The sequence below is a fragment of the Sardina pilchardus genome, chromosome 5 (genome assembly GCF_963854185.1).
Source record: "Sardina pilchardus chromosome 5, fSarPil1.1, whole genome shotgun sequence".
Taxonomy (NCBI): Eukaryota; Metazoa; Chordata; class Actinopteri; order Clupeiformes; family Clupeidae; genus Sardina; species Sardina pilchardus.
In genome coordinates, this window is record NC_084998.1 from 24,971,927 (window position 1) to 24,992,094 (window position 20,168).

The 20,168-nt window shown below is 39.4% G+C and overlaps 1 long non-coding RNA gene across 1 annotated transcript; it reads right to left on the bottom strand.

Moving 5' to 3' along the window:
* Positions 1–15,736: 15,736 nt before the first annotated feature.
* Positions 15,737–19,536, bottom strand: LOC134079612 (uncharacterized). Its single transcript, XR_009939098.1, has 5 exons — positions 19,030–19,536; positions 18,005–18,067; positions 17,642–17,787; positions 17,044–17,130; positions 15,737–15,929 (listed from the first exon to the last, which is right to left on the bottom strand). It is a non-coding gene; the product is annotated as an uncharacterized LOC134079612 (long non-coding RNA).
* Positions 19,537–20,168: the final 632 nt, after the last annotated feature.

The following is a 20,168-nucleotide window of genomic DNA, read 5'->3' on the forward strand; positions in this document are numbered from 1 at the left end:
TTGTGCAGTCCTACAATGCACATGTCAATGATCAGTTGTTTGTTGAGGCAGCAGCAGCAGGAGCAGCACCAACAACAGAAGCAGCAGCAGCAGCAGCAGGAGCAGCACCACCAGCACTATAAACGCCATCAGCAGCAGCGGCAGATTATAAAGAAGGATAACAATGAATACATGAAATCAGAGTGGGAAGTTGTGCTTTTATGTTTCATATACTGTATATATATGCACCTTACTTGAGTGTCTCTACAATTTAATTATACTGCAATGCAATTAAAATAAAGGCATTCATTTAATTAATTTGTCATTTCAGTTTGTATTATTACATTCATTTCGCCTGGGTGCCAGCCAAACTTAGCCCTTCCCACAACATTTCAGGTCGGGAAGTACGGTCTGGAATTGCGCCGTCAATTATGCTCGATCCAGAGCTGTTCGGACCAATGTGTACATGTTGTAAAAGACACAAGTTCATCTGAATGCTATAGGCTATGTCTTAGTAAACATACATGTGTTAAGTTCATGATTTGCATAGACAGGCAGGCCTTGATTGCACCTTAGGGTTATACCAGTTATGTTCATATAGACTGCACTCTGGCTATCGTCAGACAGTTTTGCATTCGACAAGTTTATGAATCGAACCAACCACCTCATAACACCCATTTTGTGCCTTTCTCATATTTACATGTTTTGTGATAAATAAACATGATTTGCAGGTCAGTTTTGACCTACGTGACAGCCTTGAAAAGTACCATCTAGACAGCTATTCAGTTGAGTTTTCAGACAGTTTTGCATGCACACAAGTTGATGAACCATCTTCAGAAACTGATGTTTAGAGGGCATATTTTTGACATAGGTTGATAAATAAAAGTTTTGTAATCATACTCAAACCATTAAAACATCCATATTTTGACTGTTTATGATACACAGAGGTGTGCTGTACTGAAATAAACCCAATTTCACTGATCTTACACACTGGGGGAATTTTGATCCACAACATCCTCAGAAACTGATGTTTAGAGGGCATATTTTTGACATACGTTGATAAATAAAAGTTCTTAAATCATACCCAAACCATTAAAACATCCATATTTTCACTGTTTATGATACACAGAGGTATGCTGTACTGAAATAAACCCAATTTCACTGATCTTATGTGCAGTGGGAATTTTGATCCACAAGACATCTTCAGAAACTGATGTTCAGAGAGCATATTTTTCACATAAGTCGATACACAAAAGTTCTTAAATCATACCCAAACCATTAAAACATCCATATTTTGATTGATTATGATACACAGAGGTGTGCTGTACTGATATAAACCCAATTTCACTGATCTTATATGCTGTGGGAATTTTGATCCACAAGACAGCTATAGAAATTGACGTTAGAGAGCATATTTTTCACATAAGTTGATACACAAAAGTTCTTAAATCATACCCAAACCATTAAAACATCCATATTTTGATTGATTATGATACACAGAGGTATGCTGTGCTGAAATAAACCCAATTTCACTGACCTTACCTGCCTTGGCAAGTTTGATGCTCTGGACATACTCAGAAACTACAATTCAGACACCCATATTGGCCAGATAGGCCTAAGTAAGTGTCACACTCATTGTTTCATGAAATGTTGACATGTGGCACATATTTTGATTCAGGGAGTGATAACAAACTTGTTAGTCAAATTTGAGACCTCCAGCTGCTTGTGTGTTGACAGGAGGCGGAGCCAAAGATTGGAAAATCTAGATTTCTAGGGGGCGCTATAGAGTCTGTGAATATGTGAGGTGTGGTTTTACTTCACTCATATATTTTATGTCATACATAGATGTCACATGCCAAATTTAGTCTGTCTATGAGGTATGTAAGTTAGACATTCTAACCCTAGGTGTAGATGGTCATAATTTGCATAGGTCAGACAGGCCTTGATAGGATTACACCATTAACTCAAGATAGTGCCAGCATATGGCACATATTTTGGTACAGGGGATGATAACAAACTAATTTGTCAAATTTGAGACAGCTAGTGGCTTGTGTGTTGCCAGGAGGCGGAGCCAAATATAGGAAATATTGGATTTCTAGGGGGCGCTATAGAGTCTGTGAATATGTGATGTGTGATTTTATTACACACTCATATTTAGTGTCATATACAGATGTCACATGCCAAATTTAATCAGTCTAAGGGGTATACAAGTTACAAATACCAACCCTAGGTTTAGATGTCCTTGATTTGCATAGTTAGACAGGCCTTGATAAGGTTACACCAGTTATAATCAACTAGAATGATACTTCTGAGGAAATGCAAGAGTGGGCTTCATCAGGTGCAGATCATCAAAAGGGTTGCAACAGTACCTTATTTTTGAAAATCAGGCACACAGATCAAAAGTTATCCGCATTAACGCAACATCCAATAGGCCAAAACGCATAAATAAAGTGGTTCCTATGGTGGTTGCTAGGTAATCATGTTGGTTACTTTAGTGGTTGCTAGGTTGACATTGTAGAGCTGGTTGCTAGGTTGTTGCTAGAGTAGTTAAGATGGTTGCTAGGACGTTGCTAGGGTCATTGAGACGATTGCTAGGGCGTTGCTATGCTACGTATGGTGGTTGCTGTGCAAAATAATGCGGTTGCTATGCTGGTTCCTGCTATGGTGGTAATCTTGTTGGCTGCTATGCTGGTTGCTACGTAGACGTTGTAAAGGTGGTTGCTAGGTTGTTGCTAGGGTAATAGGGATGGTTGCCAGGGGGCGTCACTATAACACTATGCTTTGCCATGCTGTGGGCTTGCTGTATAAGGGGGTAAAAACAAAATAGTTTGTCACATTTGAGGCCTAGCTGCTTCTGTGTTTCCAGGAGGCGGAGCTAAAGATGGAAAAAATGGATTTGAAGGGGGTACTAGATTCTGTGAATATGTGAGGGTTGATTCCATTCCACACACATATTTTGTTATCCAAGGATGTTACATGCCAAATTTAATCAGTCTACAACACTATACTTAGAAATGCCAACCCAATGTGTACATGTCCATGAGTTGCAAATGATGCCAAAATTATGTAAAAAACTTAAAAACAACACAAGTCGGTAACAAGTATTTTTATTTCTGTAGACATCACAAAATATGGCAATACAAAATTGAGCCTTCTGTCAAGGATTCAAGGAATTGTCAGATACAAAGATATCATTGTAAAATACATAGAGAACTGGCATTCAGCTTCTCAACTTGCCTCTGCAGAGGTGTACAGGATAAAGAAAGAAGGATTTAGAAATACATGTAATTTAACGATAGGGAAGGGGGTCATTCTGTTTCAAGTCAGATCAAATCCAGGAAAACAGTTGCTGCACCCTCTCAGATTTTGCTCTTGACTACCTTTAAGTCCCAAAACCAAGACCTGTAAAATATTTTTGCTCAATTTTATAATTCCATACACCTTTTCACCCTTGATTTTGTATCATTTTCACTCTCAGAAATTCCTTATCTTGGAGGCCATCTTTAGGCATTGATATATTTAAAAAATATTGTTCCTAGCTTGTCCAAACTTGGTGGAAGATGGAAGGCAGACATGTTCTCAGTATGACTAGACCATTGTTTGTAGTGCATACCCATTCAATTTATATGAGGCCCTAGATAAGGAACAAGGTGCAAAACTGGTGATACTATGGGCCTTGTAAACTTTTTTGTGTCAACATTATGGACAGCTAAAATATTGGCACAACATTAATAACCCATAGTATGTAAATGTGTACAAAAAGAAGTTCATGTCACTGGTTTTCGCACTTAACCCCAAATCAAAACAAAAACAAAACAAGAACAAAACCTGAGACAGTGCAGCAACAATCTTTTCAGGTGGTAAACAGAGCAGTGTGTGTAAGTGCAGTATGGCAAGTCTATATAATGTAGTTTAAAGAGTTATGTGTGATCGGGATGCAGATGGCTTCAGGAAAGAAACTCCTTCTCAGTCTGTTCTAGCCATGTGGGAACAGAGACGTCTGCTTGACCTCAGTGGTTTAAACAGTCCATGGTCAGGGTGTGAAATGTCTTTTGAAATATTTTGGGCCCTTGTACTCTTCTGGTATAGATGTCCTGAAGGGTAGGGAGAGGTGCTCTGATGGTACCTTTTGGCAGTAAATGTCAAGTGTCAAGTGTCTGTAAAAGAGAAAGAAAGCATATATTACAATTGACCCTGTCCATGAATATAATCAATGCAAACTACTCAGTTTTGTGTCACAAATAAATGCAAACCCACACTAGAAGCCTACAAGTCAGGTGCAATAGTTAAGCAGGGTTCAGACCAAAGATTCGCGACGAGCCGAGCCGTGAAGTTCTAAAACCTTGCAACTGCGACTAAACATGTTGAATGCTTTGAGACGGCTTGCAACAGCTTGCAACTCCATGCAACCTCTAATTCATACCGCTGCAACTCTTCTTTGGTGTGAATTGGGCTTTAGAAGTAATGCAGATGTGTACAACATATACACCACCATTCACCAGTCCGGTGTTTTTTTTTAATATAAAGAGGTAGTCTGGTTTTTACCATACTAAGCTCTATCTTTTAAGATTGAACATTAGTCTGGGGAGGCTGCGCTTTCTTTCTACTGCACAAGAGGCGTGATCAATGGGCATTGTTCAAATGACTCACACAATTGCCACAAGCGGGCTAGTTGGTGAATTAAACTGTTCCAGAGTAAGTTTTTGTTCTGTTTTCAAAGAAACTTGCTTTTAAAATCTTCTAATAAAGAGGACTATTTTAAGTAACTGTAATAATCATGATTACTTCCTGGAGTAATGCATTAAATAACACATATATGACAAACAAATTAGAGCATGCTCAATAACATACCCTACAGCCTTCACTATGCAACAAAAAAATTACATTCAAAACACACAAACACTTACACCAGGCTGAGGGCAGTAGCCACGGCTACCAGACATCATCAAGTAGCAGGTAGTGCAATCAGTACAGACCGACTTCACCCTGGACAGTTGATGGAGCCCACTACATAAACACATGAAAGGAGGGGATAAACTAAACAGCTACAGACACAAATACATGCACACATAATATAATGCTATAAGCGCTTCTACGTGTATGAGTCTATGTATGTGTGTCTCTACCAGTGGGGTATACTACGAATCTCGCTGAACATAACCTGGATCGACAAATACAAAAGTCGCAATCAGAGATGAGTGATATCACAAAGCTCACTGACGGGTTGAATTTGTCAAACCAGGTTGTCCGCACCAGTTGTCCATTGTCCGGGGCATTTAGCGACAGTTCAATCACCTTTACGACATGGAGAATCCGCGAGCGAGAGCTGTATATTTTGCCCATTTCGAACAAGTCGTGATAATGAACTCCTATGAGGAGTAAAACAGTCAGATCACAGTGCGGGGAAATACCACTGTGATAAATAATGGGGACAATGTGCAATAAGGAGATCAGGTGCAATGCTATTTGTTGGATGTCTTGTATGTGTTACTCTTTGTCATGTCTGTTTTAAATACTTGTCATGTCTGTTCTTTTTTAAAAAATACTTGACTTGTAGGGCCTGCACAAGAATTCCAATGTGTTATGCACAAATGGCCAATAAAGTACTTTGACTTTGAAATAAGAATGGGGAACAGTGCTGTCAAAAAATAGCCCATGCGGTGAATGTGTGCTAAGTGTAAATATTTAGCATAATTGTATAAAAACTATGACCAGGTTTAGTTGTGAGCATAAGATACCATGGTGATATCGCGACGCTAAAACAGAGCCACTTTCGTGTCACAGCATATCCTGGCTTTGAGCGCAACATACCTCGTTAACCTCGCTAATAAGTGAGTGAACTTGGAACTTCTTCCGTATGAATCAGGGCAGCAGTCCTCACAGCACACTGCCTGCAAACAGAGGGAAACAAAACACACAGAACATGAAAAGACCATCACTGAAGCACTACTACAGCAACGATCACACAACAACAACGATCACACAACAACGATCACACATCAACAACAATCACACAACGACAACAATCACACAACAACAACAACAAGGATCACACAACAACAATCACACAACAACGATCATACAACAACAACAATCACACAACAACAACAACAACAACAAGGATCACACAACAACAAGGATCACACAACAACAACAACAACAACAATCACACAACAACAACAACAAGGATCACACAACAACAACAACAACAATCACACAACAACAACAACAACAACAAGGATCACACAACAACAAGGATCACACAACAAAAACAATCACAACAACAATCACACAACAACAAGGATCACACAACAACAACAATCACACAACAACAACAACAACGATCACACAACAACAACGATGACAAACAACTATCTCACAACCAAACAACTATCACACAACAACAACAAAAACAACAACGATCACACAACAACAATCACACAACAATGATCATACAACAACAACAATGATCATACAACAACAACAATCACACAACAACAACAACAAAGATCACACAACAACAACAATGATGACAACTATCACACAACCAAACAACTATCACACAACAACAACAACAATCACACAACAACACGATCGCACATCAACAACAATGATCACACAACAACAACAACGATCACACAACAACAATCACACAACAACAACGATCACACAACAACAACGATCACACATCAACATCAATCACACAACAATCACACAACAACAACAATCACACAACAACAACAATCACACAACAACAACAATCACACAACAACAACAACGATCACACAACAACAACAACAACAATCACACAACAACAACAACAATCACACAATCACACAACAACACAATCACACAACAACGATAACAAAACAACAATGATCACACAACAACGATCACACAACAACAACGATAACAAAACAACAATGATCACACAACAACGATCACACAACAACAATCACACAACAACAATCACACAACAACAATCACACAACAACAACGATCATATAACAACAACAATCACACAACAAGAACGATCACACAACACAACAACAACAACGATCACACAACAACAACAACAACAATCACACAACAACAACAATCACAACGATCACACAACAACAACAACAACGATCACACAAAAACGATCACACAACAACAGTGATCATTCACACAAAGTGAACAACCGCTTTTGATATAGATTATCAATGAAGTTTTACTTTTTTGAATGGGGATCATGACTATTTCTGTAACATAGCGGGAGTAGGTGTGGTAGACCAACAACAACAACGATCACACAACAACGACGATCACACAACAACGATTACACAACAACGTCAACAATCACACAACAACAACAATGACGATCACACAACAACAACGACCACACAAAAAGGATCACACAACAACAACAACGATCACACAACAACAACGATCATACATAACATAGCGGGAGTAGGTGTGGCAGACCAACTGAATACCCTGTGACTCAGGAATATATTGGTGTCCAAATTACTATTTTCTTTACTCTTGACAGCTGGCAACAGTGAATGCATATCAGCCTATCAGCTTAAAGGAATAGTTCGGAATTTTGGACATAGGACCTCATTTCCAACTTTACCGAGGTGATATAGGTCGGTGGAGACCGTTTTTATCGCGTTTAACCCCTTCCTTCAGTTGCAGCGTTCCCCTTTGCTAACGCTGGTTCTGAGCTAACACATTTCAACGGTAACATCAGTCTGACATCAACAACAGTTTTACTCACTCCACAGCACACCCGAGACAAGTCAATTAAAACGTCCGACTATCGATATACATGTCCGTGTTGATAGAATAATTTTAGAAATAAAACTAACCTTGCAACTCAATGATTTATTACATTTTGATGGACTAGTTTCTCAATATCAATCCGCCACTGCAATACAGGGAACAAAGTAGGCTATTGCAATGCGATGCAAGGTTAGTTTTATTTCTAACATTGTTCTATCAACACAGGCATGTGCATCGATAGTCTGACGTTATAATTTATTTGTTTCGGGTGTTCTGTGGAGTGTTTTCAGTGGCAGGCTGGATGTTACCATTGACTTGCGTTATCTCGGCACCAGGTTAGCACGAGATGAACGTTGCAACTCAAGAAAGGGCAGAAATTCACTGAAAATGGTCTTCACCGACCTATGTCACCCCGACTAAGTTGGAAATGAGGTCCTATGTCCAAAATTCCGAACTATTCCTTTAACGTTAGTTTGCACAAAGATTGTAAGGAAACCACAGGCACATGGCAAGTAAAAATATAAAAATATGACAGTAAAAGTAGTGTAAAAGTGATGTAAAATACCTGCCAATTGCCCTTTGTAGGATGCGCTCCATAACACAGCTGTTAATTGAAGCAAGGACTGAGGTGTCGAGGCCAGCATGCTTCAACCTCTTCAGGAAGTAGACAAATGAGTAGCCAAACAAGGACAAACAAGGCCTTGTTTACATGCTGGCGGTCTTGTAGTTTGACACCACTCTCCTTTCTGTGAGTGTTCTGTTGGCGTCACGAAATGCAACCCATACTTCAGGATATCAGGAGCAAGGATCTGTGAAAACATGATGAAATTAAAACAAAAAAGACAAAGATATGTCTATAAAACATTGCAGGACCATCATCCCTAAACAACACATCAGGACACCTGTCTTTCCTTTTTCAGTATCACTACTGCAATTCATAGACATAGTCTAGGTGAGACAAGAGTAAAACTGTTGTGGGTATTCATTCAAATACTAGAATAGGCTACTCAACTCCACAACTTCAAGTTTGCAAACACTGTTTTGGAGAAGTATCTGTAGTTCTTATGCAGGAAAATACAATAGGCTACTTTTGGACATCAAAACTGCATTTTACTACAGCCTACACTGCAGAAATGCTATATTTTGGAGATGGGAATGTTGTTGTAGGCCTACTGCTTTGTTTTTCAGTAAAACGTTAGCCTATTCATGGGTTTCATCAGGTCCCTTTCCACAGGTGTATTAATCAAGCACCATGAAGTCTGCATTGATAATCAAGGTGCTTGATTTTATACACCTGTGGAAAGGGACCTGATGAAACCCATGAATAACAGCATTTTTGATCACATGAATTACCCAGACTAAAGAAACAAATAGCTTATTATGTGAAACAGCCAGCTTAATGTAATGTCAAACACCATGTCAACTAATGGAATGGCATGATTGTATCGCCATCGCACTCATTTCGATCATTTATCCATAACGTGTCGTGAACAATGATTTCTTTGGCTATCACGTATTTGCCCACAAGAAATTGCACTACATTCGCGTGATTCTAGTCGTTTTACAGCATGAACAATGAGCTTTGGTCGGTCTGGACAAGTATGCCTATATTTTGTTCGAAACAACAACAACAACAACATTATTATTTACTAAATGTACATCGTTTAACAACTTACCCCACATGGTTCGTTCTCGCTTCCGCTTCCTGGTTGCGTGCGTCACATGACAGCAATCAGCTGGAGCGAATTGATGACGAATTTGGCCACTTTTCGCACAGACATGTGCAATCGATCAACATGTCATTGTTGGCAGATCAAGATTCGGACAGGCGTAAACCGTCCCAGCATTTTTGTGCTGGGCGTAAATAGACACGCCGTTTCCCTACACATTGAAAGTAAATGGACGCTTAAGAGCGTGACATTATACGCCAAAAGCACTAAATGCGTCAAATAACACGCCAAATTACTTAAGAAACCGGCGTGACATTTTACGCCTTTTGGTGAGATCAGGCTGACCTATATCAATGATTGATGAGCTTTAGATGTCGTTGGATATATGATGTTCAAAAAGGTAAATGTACATATATTGGTAATTGAACAGATTTGTGAACAAATTAAAATAAGTAATCAATTAATTAACTGCAGAGAAGCACTTGGGGAAATGTTTTCCTTTTCCTGTGATGCCAATACATGTTATGCTGTGAAGATAAATACTGTTTGTGTGCCAATGTGAAAATAGGAGGACTTGTTGCAGTAACTACTTATTTTTGAGTAAACTGTGTGGTGATTTTCCTGTCAAAGGTCTTTGTTTGGTTGATGGCCAACAACTAAGCTTGTGCTAGTGCTACAGAGTTAATGGAGTGGGACAAAACCACCAGATTGGGTGTCCTGGTTTTGCGGTCATTGGAAAGTGGTATATTATAGAGACATTGTTAAAGGTGTGAGTGAGAAAAATATTGTTTTATCATTGTCCAGCTGTGTGGGAGAAAGAGAGAGTCAAGCTAGATTGAGCTGACACTTGCTGATTTTTTGTTGTGGCTCGGGCTGCCGAGTAATATAACCTGCAAAGTGTCAGATTACAGAGCGAGAGAGTACGTTTTTTTCCCCCTGACAGAGACATCATGTGTGTGTGAGTGAGTCTGTAATAGGACACTCAATAGTGACTGTAATAGTGACAACTTTTGCCAAATTGCAAAAGTTGTCACTATCACTGCCACAGTACTGAGAAAATATTAAAGGATGACGTCACTGCATGAAACACATAGTCAATTTGATAGAAATAACAATCCAGATATGGTCCTTGGTAGGAAAACTATGTGGCACAATTATACAGAATATACAGAATTCTACAGTACAACAAAATTCTCCAACACAGACTGCTCCAGTGGAGTGTTCCATTGTCTGAGCAGATCTGTTCCGGCAATCCATATCAGGGAATGATGTCTTTCACAAGGACTTGTAGTGCAGTGTGTAGTGCAGTTCCGGATTGGGCAGGGAGCGGCTCAGTTCATCTGGAGAACCTGCACAGGGCATTCAGAACATCTCGATAGCCTTTGCACTTGGGATGAGTGATGTAATCTATCTGAAGAATTCTGAATGTTCTTGGTGGGGCAGGTGTTTTCAGCATTGGCAGCTTAATCTCCCTGTCGTGGTTGTTTTGCCGACAGGTGACACACCGCTTGATGATGTCTTTGGCTTTGGTCTCTGTGAGCTTTGGGGACCACCAGACCTGTATGAATCTGTTTCTCATCTTCTCCACTCCCACGTGTCCAAGCAGGTATTAGCAGAAGACTTTCTGATGGAGCCACTGTTTGTGATCCAGACCTCCACAAGTCTAGTCTGGTTTTCACCATTCTAAGCTCAATCTTTTAAGATTGAACATTAGTCTGGGGAAGATGCACTTTGATTCTACTGCAAAAGAGGCGTGATCAACGTGCATCGTTCAAATGACTCCTTACGCAATTGCCACGAGCGGGGCTAGTTGGTAAATTCAACTTTTAGCCTACCAAAGCTGGTCGGTAGAATCGCAAACACGTCCTTCTGCTGTATGAACTGTTCCAGGGCAAGTTTTTGTTCAGTTTTCAAAGAAAACTTGCCTTTAACATCTTCCAAAACAGAAGCGACAGCGGCTGCTGCTTTCGTTTCGTTGCTGCTTAAGTTCCGTTATCATCACGTCACCGGCCAATAGCGTGCCAGGGCTAGAGTATAGCCGTTTCTGATTGGACCCAAAGATTCTAGCAATGAAACAGTGAAAGTAGATCTGCTGGTATCCAGCCTGAGCTGCCGGGCGAAATTCGAATTCCCCGGAGGTTCAGGCAGGGTTCACCCAGCCTACTAGCCTGGCTAACGCCTCCCACTTCTCAAATGAGACGTGGTCTGGCAACCAGACGTTCATTTTCTCGTATTTGAAAAAATGCCCAGATCCGTTCATTGGGCGCCACGGATGTCAATCAAATGCGTCTCTGCATAGCTCATCATGGTCTTGCTTTCTCCCCTGTTCTGTGATTGGCCACCAACATCAGGCTAAAATGCACTGAAAAAAATGATTCTGCGCCCTTGTAGATTTAACATGATTAAAATGTGTGAAATTAACAACAAAAAATCAGTTTGTGAGTTTACATGAAAATATATTGTTTGAAACTAATCTACATTTGTTCAAAATAGGTATAATTGTGAGTTTTTTACATTTACATGGGTTATTTAATTATACCAGCTGATCATATCAAGTTGAAACACTCAACAAACAATATCAAGTTGAATCTCTGATACTCCGCCCACTGGAAAATAAACTTGACTGCCAGTACCATCGCCATCTTTCTTTTGCCGGTTGCTGGATAGTGAAGACCTGTGCCGAAGACCACATACTTTTACGGTAGGTAAAATGGTTGAAAATTCCTGAAATTGCACATCTGAGTAAGCGGAAATCTATTTAGATCCATTGCTTCAGTAGCTAATATCAAATAAAAGGATATAAGCTTGGGTTATTAGGCAGGCCAGCTAAAGTTCACCACTGTTAGCCAACTAGCTAGCTGCTAACTGATAACGTTGACTCTGAGAAAGAGCATTGTGTGTCTTAATTAATAAATGCACATCGCTTCACTTCATGTGCGTGCTTGAAGTCGTTAACTTGTACATTTACCGAACACACGTTTGGAGAATCAATGAGCCAATGCTAATTAGCCTTTTTACAAGGTCAGTGCTTGTGTTATGCTAAGTCAAGTCCACTGACGTTCACGTTAGCTTGGCTAGAACTGCATGGCTGGCTCCTCTCCTCCGTTCAAAGAGCCACGGTAAAAAGTTGTCAATGTGCCAAAGATATTTATTTTAGAATTTAACAACTGAACGTCAACACTAATTAATGTGTTCTAATAACTTAATGTGTTGTACGCGGTCCTTATGTTAACCTGTGTGGTGTACATTGAAAGCTATTTTATCCAAGTTTAAAATGACACGTGTTAATAGCTAATTTAATCTCCTTTTCATATTAGCATAATTGTGTTGATCCATGTTGCCTTGTTGTTCGGAATGTCGCATTGAACATATACTTTTGTGTCGGTTACTCAGATTGTGGTTGTACTTCACATTTTTATCTTGTTTTTTTGTTTTTTGTTTTTTTTCTCCAGCGTTTTCTTTTGAGGTGGCCCAAAGCCTGTAGTAAGTGGTGAGTATCCTTTGAAAGTGAGTATCGATTTGAAATAATGTGCCTATGTTGGGGTTTGATTTATTTAATTGTATCAAAATACCTTGCATATGATTGATACAAAGTACAATCAAAGACCCAGGAGTTGTTTACATTAAAAATGCTGCTGTGAAACATGAAAAATCACATATTAGAGACATCTAGAGGAATATCCTTGGGTTTGCTGGTAAATGTTAACAATTGGAATCTATTGTAATATGAAGATTTTGCTTTGCTCTATTATTACAACTGTGTAGTGAAAGAACAAGAAATGAATGACTGATAACGTATCTGTGACCTTCCACGGCGAAATTAGTCACAATGTCCACATTTTCAAAATCAAAGTTATTACGTTTTCAGGAAGGGGCATAATCAACCTTCAAAACGATACCTATATCTAATGAATTGAACGTCATATTACTGAAATATAAACATTCAAAGGAGTTGAGTTCATCCTGTCATGCCAATAGAAAAACGGAGAAATCTGCCTCTGAAGTTAACCGTCGGCTCAACACTCACGAACGCTTTGTAAGGTCGCCGCTATTACACGTTTTACGGTACTTGTATCAACGACATAGCACGCGGATGGCTTGGTGGTTGTCAATGAGTGCGTTTACCGTAAATATTGGAATAGAGGGGCAAAAAAACGAGACGCCTAACTTCCTGCTTCCTCTAACTTTCTCACCTCAACAAACTCACGTTTTTAGACTACAAAAGGTCAGTTTTTCGGCGAAATGTATTCACGACCGTACAGTGTAGACCTCCCACTGTTTCAAAACACTTACAAAAAAAAAATCCACGATTTTAGCACAAGTGACATAAATGGCCATTTTTCTCAGAAACGCCTGTTGCGACAAGCGACTGGTTTTGCCGTGGAACGTCACATCTATGTTTGCATATTCCATATACCTAATAGATACGCTTTATTCTCTGTGGTGTATTTCACAGGTTTTCGATGATGATGTGACAGCCGTCCAAGAAGTGATAGCATTTGTCCAAGGTAGAGAAACCATTGCCTGATGTTATTGCCTTATTTGATTGATTTTTCATAGTCTCGTGTAGTTAAAGTTATCCCCAATATTTAGATGTTATTTACGATCGTTTTTGTTTTGTCCTTCTGTCGTCTGTCTCCAATTGTTGTCTGTCTGTTCGGGTGAGGAGTTTGACGTTGGCTTTGGTCGTCATTGGCGCTGACTCTGTTGGTGCCATCCACTCGGCACTGAACTGGTGCTGAAACCGGAGAGGGTTGAAGCGGAGTAGTCAAGGATCTTTGCTGGGGCTGTGCCGCCAGGGTCTGGCCTGGTGCTCTGTGGCTTCGTCCTGTGCCTTCGCCTGCTCTGTGAGATCCGCTGCTGCCATGGGTTCATCAGGAGCCGAGCTTCCATGCTGGTGTTGGCTGCCTGGACTGGAGGATTGCTGCACTGGACTGGGCTGTCCACGGCCAACGGTCACGATTTAATCGAGTTCTTTGTCTGTGCGGTAGAGATCGCTTGCGGTCGCTTTCTGGCCCCCTGCCGGAACTATGTGGGGCCTGTCCGGCGTCTGGCTGGAGAGGTTGCGGAGAACTGCTCTGTGCAACCGACGCGACCTGTGGCTAGGCTGTGTGCGACCTTGTCTGGTGTCTGGCTAGAGACGTTTGCGGAGGACTGATCTGTGCTTCTGACATTACCTGTCATCCATTGCCCATGGACTTACTTGTTGAGAGCATTGAGCTCCAGCCCAGTGGGCAGCTGGCTGACTTTTGGACTTTTCAGAATCTGCATGACATGTCTTCCATTAACCAGCTGAACATGGATTTTTTTTTAAATGTATTACTTATTTGTTTTGTTGTTTGTTGGTTTTGTTTGTTGTCTGTCTTTGTATGTCTTGGTGTAATGGGTACGCGTGTCATGGGCCATTACGCCGCTCCGTCCAGCATTATTTGTTTTGTGTAGCCTATGATTTGTTATTTTCCCAGGTAAAAAAAAAAACTATTGAAAATATACTTTTTCAGAGTGTAATAAGTACAGTGTGTACTTTTTTCGTCAAATCCAAGTATATTTAAGTATATTAAAGTATGTATTAAGTTCATCGTAATACAAACTTCACTATACTTCAAGTGTGTAGGGTATGCTAAATTGGAACAACTATTTACAAACTTCAAGTGCACTGAAGTACACTAATTAAAATGAGCAATTAAGCATACTTACAGTACAATTACATTGTATGACCATTCTAATAGAAGTACACTTAAAAAATAATTGGAGCTCAACTTACAGTTGAGTTTAAGTACATTTTGTACATACTGTTATCATACTAAGTATTACTATAAAGTATGTTAATTTAGTATGCCTCTTTAATATTTCAAGTGATCTACAAATGCACTTCCGTACTATATTTAGTGCATTTAAAGTGTCCCACTATGACAATGATAACATATTTCAAGTGAAGTTCAATTACAAGCTAAACATCATAGACACATACTTTCAGTGCAATATTATTATATTTTATTGTAGAAAAGAACTGTCTTTGAAGTATATTTTATCTGTACTTTAATTCCCATATTGTTATACTTTGGCATACATGTCGATATTACACTTTAAGTGTATTACATTACAATTAATTTCAAGTGCATTACAACAGATTACAAATCTCATTTCAGAAAGGGAACTTTATTACAATAAAATGACAAAAATACATAATTCAAGCAAAGGATATATAATGCTAATAACACAATAACAGGAACATAACTACACATCACCATTCACATTTATTGAATATTACAACACGCAAATGCAGCAAAGTCCCTGAATTTGCATGAATTGGTGAACTTGCAAGATCACAAAATCATGGAGGGCCTGCACAATGCTAATGAGGGATCGGTTCAAGGTACTTCAGTCATAGTACCATGTCTTCACTGCAAGTCTCACTGCTAGTGCGTGGTGAGTCGCTTTGGCTGGAGGAAATAGATGAATCTGCCATGTTGTTTATGACTGCTTTCAGTGATGACACCAGTCCTGGCAGCTCTAAAACAAGGATGCAATATAAAAAGGGTCAGTATCACATTATGATACAAAGAATAAGTATCACATTGTGTCAGAAAATAGAGCATATACAGCGAGGATAAGTATTGGAACCCATGCTAAAGTTGACTAAAAAAATTAGGAAATATCCAACCTTTAAGGACACCAATTGTCTTTGTGAGTGAAATGTATAGCAAATAAATAAATGTTCTTCCTTAAAATACAGGGGTCATAAGTATTTGCTCCCATATGTTAAATTCCCATAGAGGCAGGAAGATTTCTATCTTTAAAAGCCACTTATTTCATGGATCCAGTATACTAGGCATCCTGATAAAGTATCCTCAGCCTTTGGAATTAAAATAGCCCCACATCACATACCCTTCACCATACCTAGAGACTGGTATGATGTTTTTTTTTTCAGTTAGCCTATTAGCCGGGTTGGCATTGAGCCCAATGAGCATCAAACCAGCTAATAACTGAAAAAAAAAAGGTCAGGTGAGGTCAGGACTGTGTGCAGGCTAGTCAAGTTCATACACACCAAACTATATCATTCACGTCTTTATGGACCTTGCTTTGCACACTGATGCACAGTCATGTTGGAACAGTAAGAGATTTTGGACAATTCCATGCTCCCAACTTTGTGGGAACAGTTTTGGGAATTGCCCCTTTCTGTTCCAACATGACTGTGCACCAGTGCACAACGCTAGGTCCGCAAAGACATGGATGACAGAGTTTAGTGTTAACTGGCCTGCACAGTCCTGACCTCAACCCAATAGAACACCTTTGGGATGAATTAGAGCAGAGACTGAGAGCCACCTCGTCCAACATCAATGTACAACCTCACAAATGCGCTTCTGGATGAATGGTCAAAAAAGCTATAGCTGCAAAGGGTGGACCAACATCATATTAAACTCTATGAATTAAGAATGGGATGTCTATTGACATCACTATACTTTTGGCAATATAGTGTACGCCGATGCAAGCTCTATAGTGCTTCATCAATGAAAAATACTGTCCGTCTCCACGACTTCTTTGATGCATTTTCATGCAGTAAGAGAGTCTGAGGTCCATTTTCACCGAATTTACACTGTTTTTTGGGATATTCATTTACACTTACCAGGTATTCCTTTGAGTTTCTCAGGGCCTTCAAGTACACAACAAGTGCTTGCAGGTGGCAAACTCTCAACGAGCCAATGATGGGATTCTGCAAAACAGGGAAATATAATAATAACACTACTTTACTTACACTTACAAATTAAGCATCTTAATGTTTACTACGCCTTTACCGTGCAATCCCCCAATGTTAACTTGGAGATTTGGGTATTGGGATGCAATGCCTATTTACTGCTCCATGGATAGAGGAGTTTCAAAAGACTCTCAATACATTGGAAATGCATTATAAGATGTATGTAATGCTCATGACTTAGAGAGAGGTGGGGCATGTGACAAGGTGTGTTTACGTAATCACATGTAGAGGTTCATATAATGTATTTCCAATGTATTGAGAGATTTTTTGGAACACATTGATCTTCAATGCAAATCTATTCATGGGGTAGAAACAGGTAGTGCAACCCAAAAATGTAAATGTTAACATTCAAATTCGTCATGTCAGCATGGTCAAAAATGTTTCGTTGACAGGTGCATGTTACGGCCCTGTAGCTCATGGCCTAATATTGGTTTTCAAAGTGGGAGGCACAAAACAACTTCTCACTAACCCGATCAATGGCAGCCATGATCTCCTTAATCTTATGTCTTGTTTCTCCTCCCTTCCTATGGCACTCAGCAGACAGCCTGGAGCAGATGTCAAGTTCTGGCATAAACTTGGACTTCAGTTGCACAATGCGTGTGAAATTCTGCACATCTTGAACCATACGAGGGTAGAGGGGACAGAAAGAATGTACAAAACAACCCAGCATTTGTAGAAAGAATTACAATTGGCATACAGAAAACATTGATCTAAGTATGATATCTGCTTCAGTGACTATGAAGAGCATTCCATGCTTATAATAAACAGGGACAATGATAATAATTATGCACATAGGTATGGGTGTCTACCGCAAAAGTAACCATGAGCTAACCTGTAATGCTTCTGTAAGAGAGACCTCAATGACGCTGATGTCTTGCACTCTGCACTCCCACGTCTGTGGAGAAAGTATATCAAACTCAACAAATTTACACCATGCAAAACTATAATAATATCAGATTACTGAAATCTTTTAGAATTTGAATTAAAAGTTGGGAAGAAAACATTTAATTACATTGAGGCTTGTTTGTGATTAACAAATCACTCAAACATTTAGAGTAGGCAGCCTCTACCATGATCATGAAAAACTTACTTGCTTTACTCGTTTAATATAGAAGTCGAATGAGAGCAAGTAGCCTACAATAATGCTGATCACATCATACAAAAATAATGATAAGTCTAACGTTTGTGTAACTTGTCCTTCAAAGATAGTCTGCACGTGATAAACGTTACAGAGAGACTAGGCAAGATGGTGTGGTTTGCTACACGGACATTCAAATAATTCAAATGTTTGTGGACGAACTTTAGTGTCTGTAACAACGCAAATTGTTCATGACACATAAGGACAATTTGGTAACACAGACTGGCCTGCACCTACGTTTAAACATTAAACTTTTCAGATAATAATCTAACTATTAGTATTCTAAGCCTAACACATAAACATAGGCTGGGTTTGTGCGGGGCTAGCTAGCGGCTATCTTATGTTAGCCGTTAACTGCTAGCTGCATGAAACAGCAAACACATGAAGTCGTCCTGACCTGGTCACATCCATGAACATTCAATTGTGTTTTATGAAACAAACCCATCAAGGCATAACCACCCCTATTTTCGGCAGGGAGTAAAACTGACCTGGGAAACATGATACAATTCTAACGTTAGCCTGAGATGATTAGCTGTTAGCTACTTAGCCGCCCACATGAGATCTGCTGAACCTCATGTGGGCGGCTAAGTAGCTAGCAGCTAATCATCTCAGGCTAACGTTAGAATTGTATCATGTTTCCCAGGTTTGTTGTCATGCTAAACTCCCTAAAATTACACCGAACTCAAAATAAGAACACTGTGTGTTTAGCAAATACATACCTTACAATCCACGAGTGAGGGAGAAGAGGCAGACCTGCCACAGCCAGAGACCCTCGTTTGTGCGTTTTGAAATAATGCTTCTACGGCGACCATAGAGTGACATATTTCCTCCAAACACGAATGCATTTCGTATAACTGACTCCTTTTCACCTAGAAACCTAATTTTATTGTGTAAATCCTACGAAAAAGGATTCATTAAGATGAGCAATAGTGAGATTTCATTTTTTTGAGAGTGAGTACTGCCAAGTACTGAGATTCTGATACTGAATTGACATGTAAATACAATATCTGTAAAAATAATTAGGCTACTGTTCTTAAAGTGACTTTTCTGTCAATCAAGTGTTTATTAATACATGGTGGTGATAGTGTAGACTTATGTATTCCCTCACCAAGATGTGGAGCCAAATGAAAAAAATATAATTTGTACAAAATAAACTTACTTCGTCCACACTGCAACATTTAATCACATTACTCTTTCAGAAATCAGCCTAACAATGTAAAAACACTTTCCATTGGTAGACTACAGTAAATTGATACATTACCACCAGTGCTTGAAGTGGGAAAAAATAAGTGCAGGAACTCTAATTTTCCGACACGGTGAAAAAAAAAATCAAGTTTTTTATTTAATATTTTTTTCAAGCACTAACCTATAGGCCTAGGTTACTTTTTTCTAATTAACAAATGGAATATGAAAACCCATTAAAACAACACGAACCAGAAACCTTTGGGCTAAAGGCCCAGATGAAGAAAACTGTGAAATAGGCTGTAGGCCTACTTGTTACATTGATTTAATTAACAATAACTGGCCAAAAGTCAGAACAAGTGGGTAAGTGTGACTGTAAGTGTTCTTTCTATTGCTATTTTGGGTCCTGAAATGGCATTTCAAGCATCTGCCATGGCTATATGACAAACAGGGGTCTGAATACAACTTCTGATATGAAAAAGAAATTATTTTGAAGTGGGAGATATGGAGAGGTATGGAAAAAATGCAGAAATTTGATGTGATTTCCAAAAAGGATTTCTCGTGATTATAGCTAATTACACAGAGGCATTCTATACGCCGTTGGAATCAGTAGGATCTCCTGTTTATTTTGATATGTAGTTTGCCATAGGGCAGTAACGAAATCGTAAGATATTTC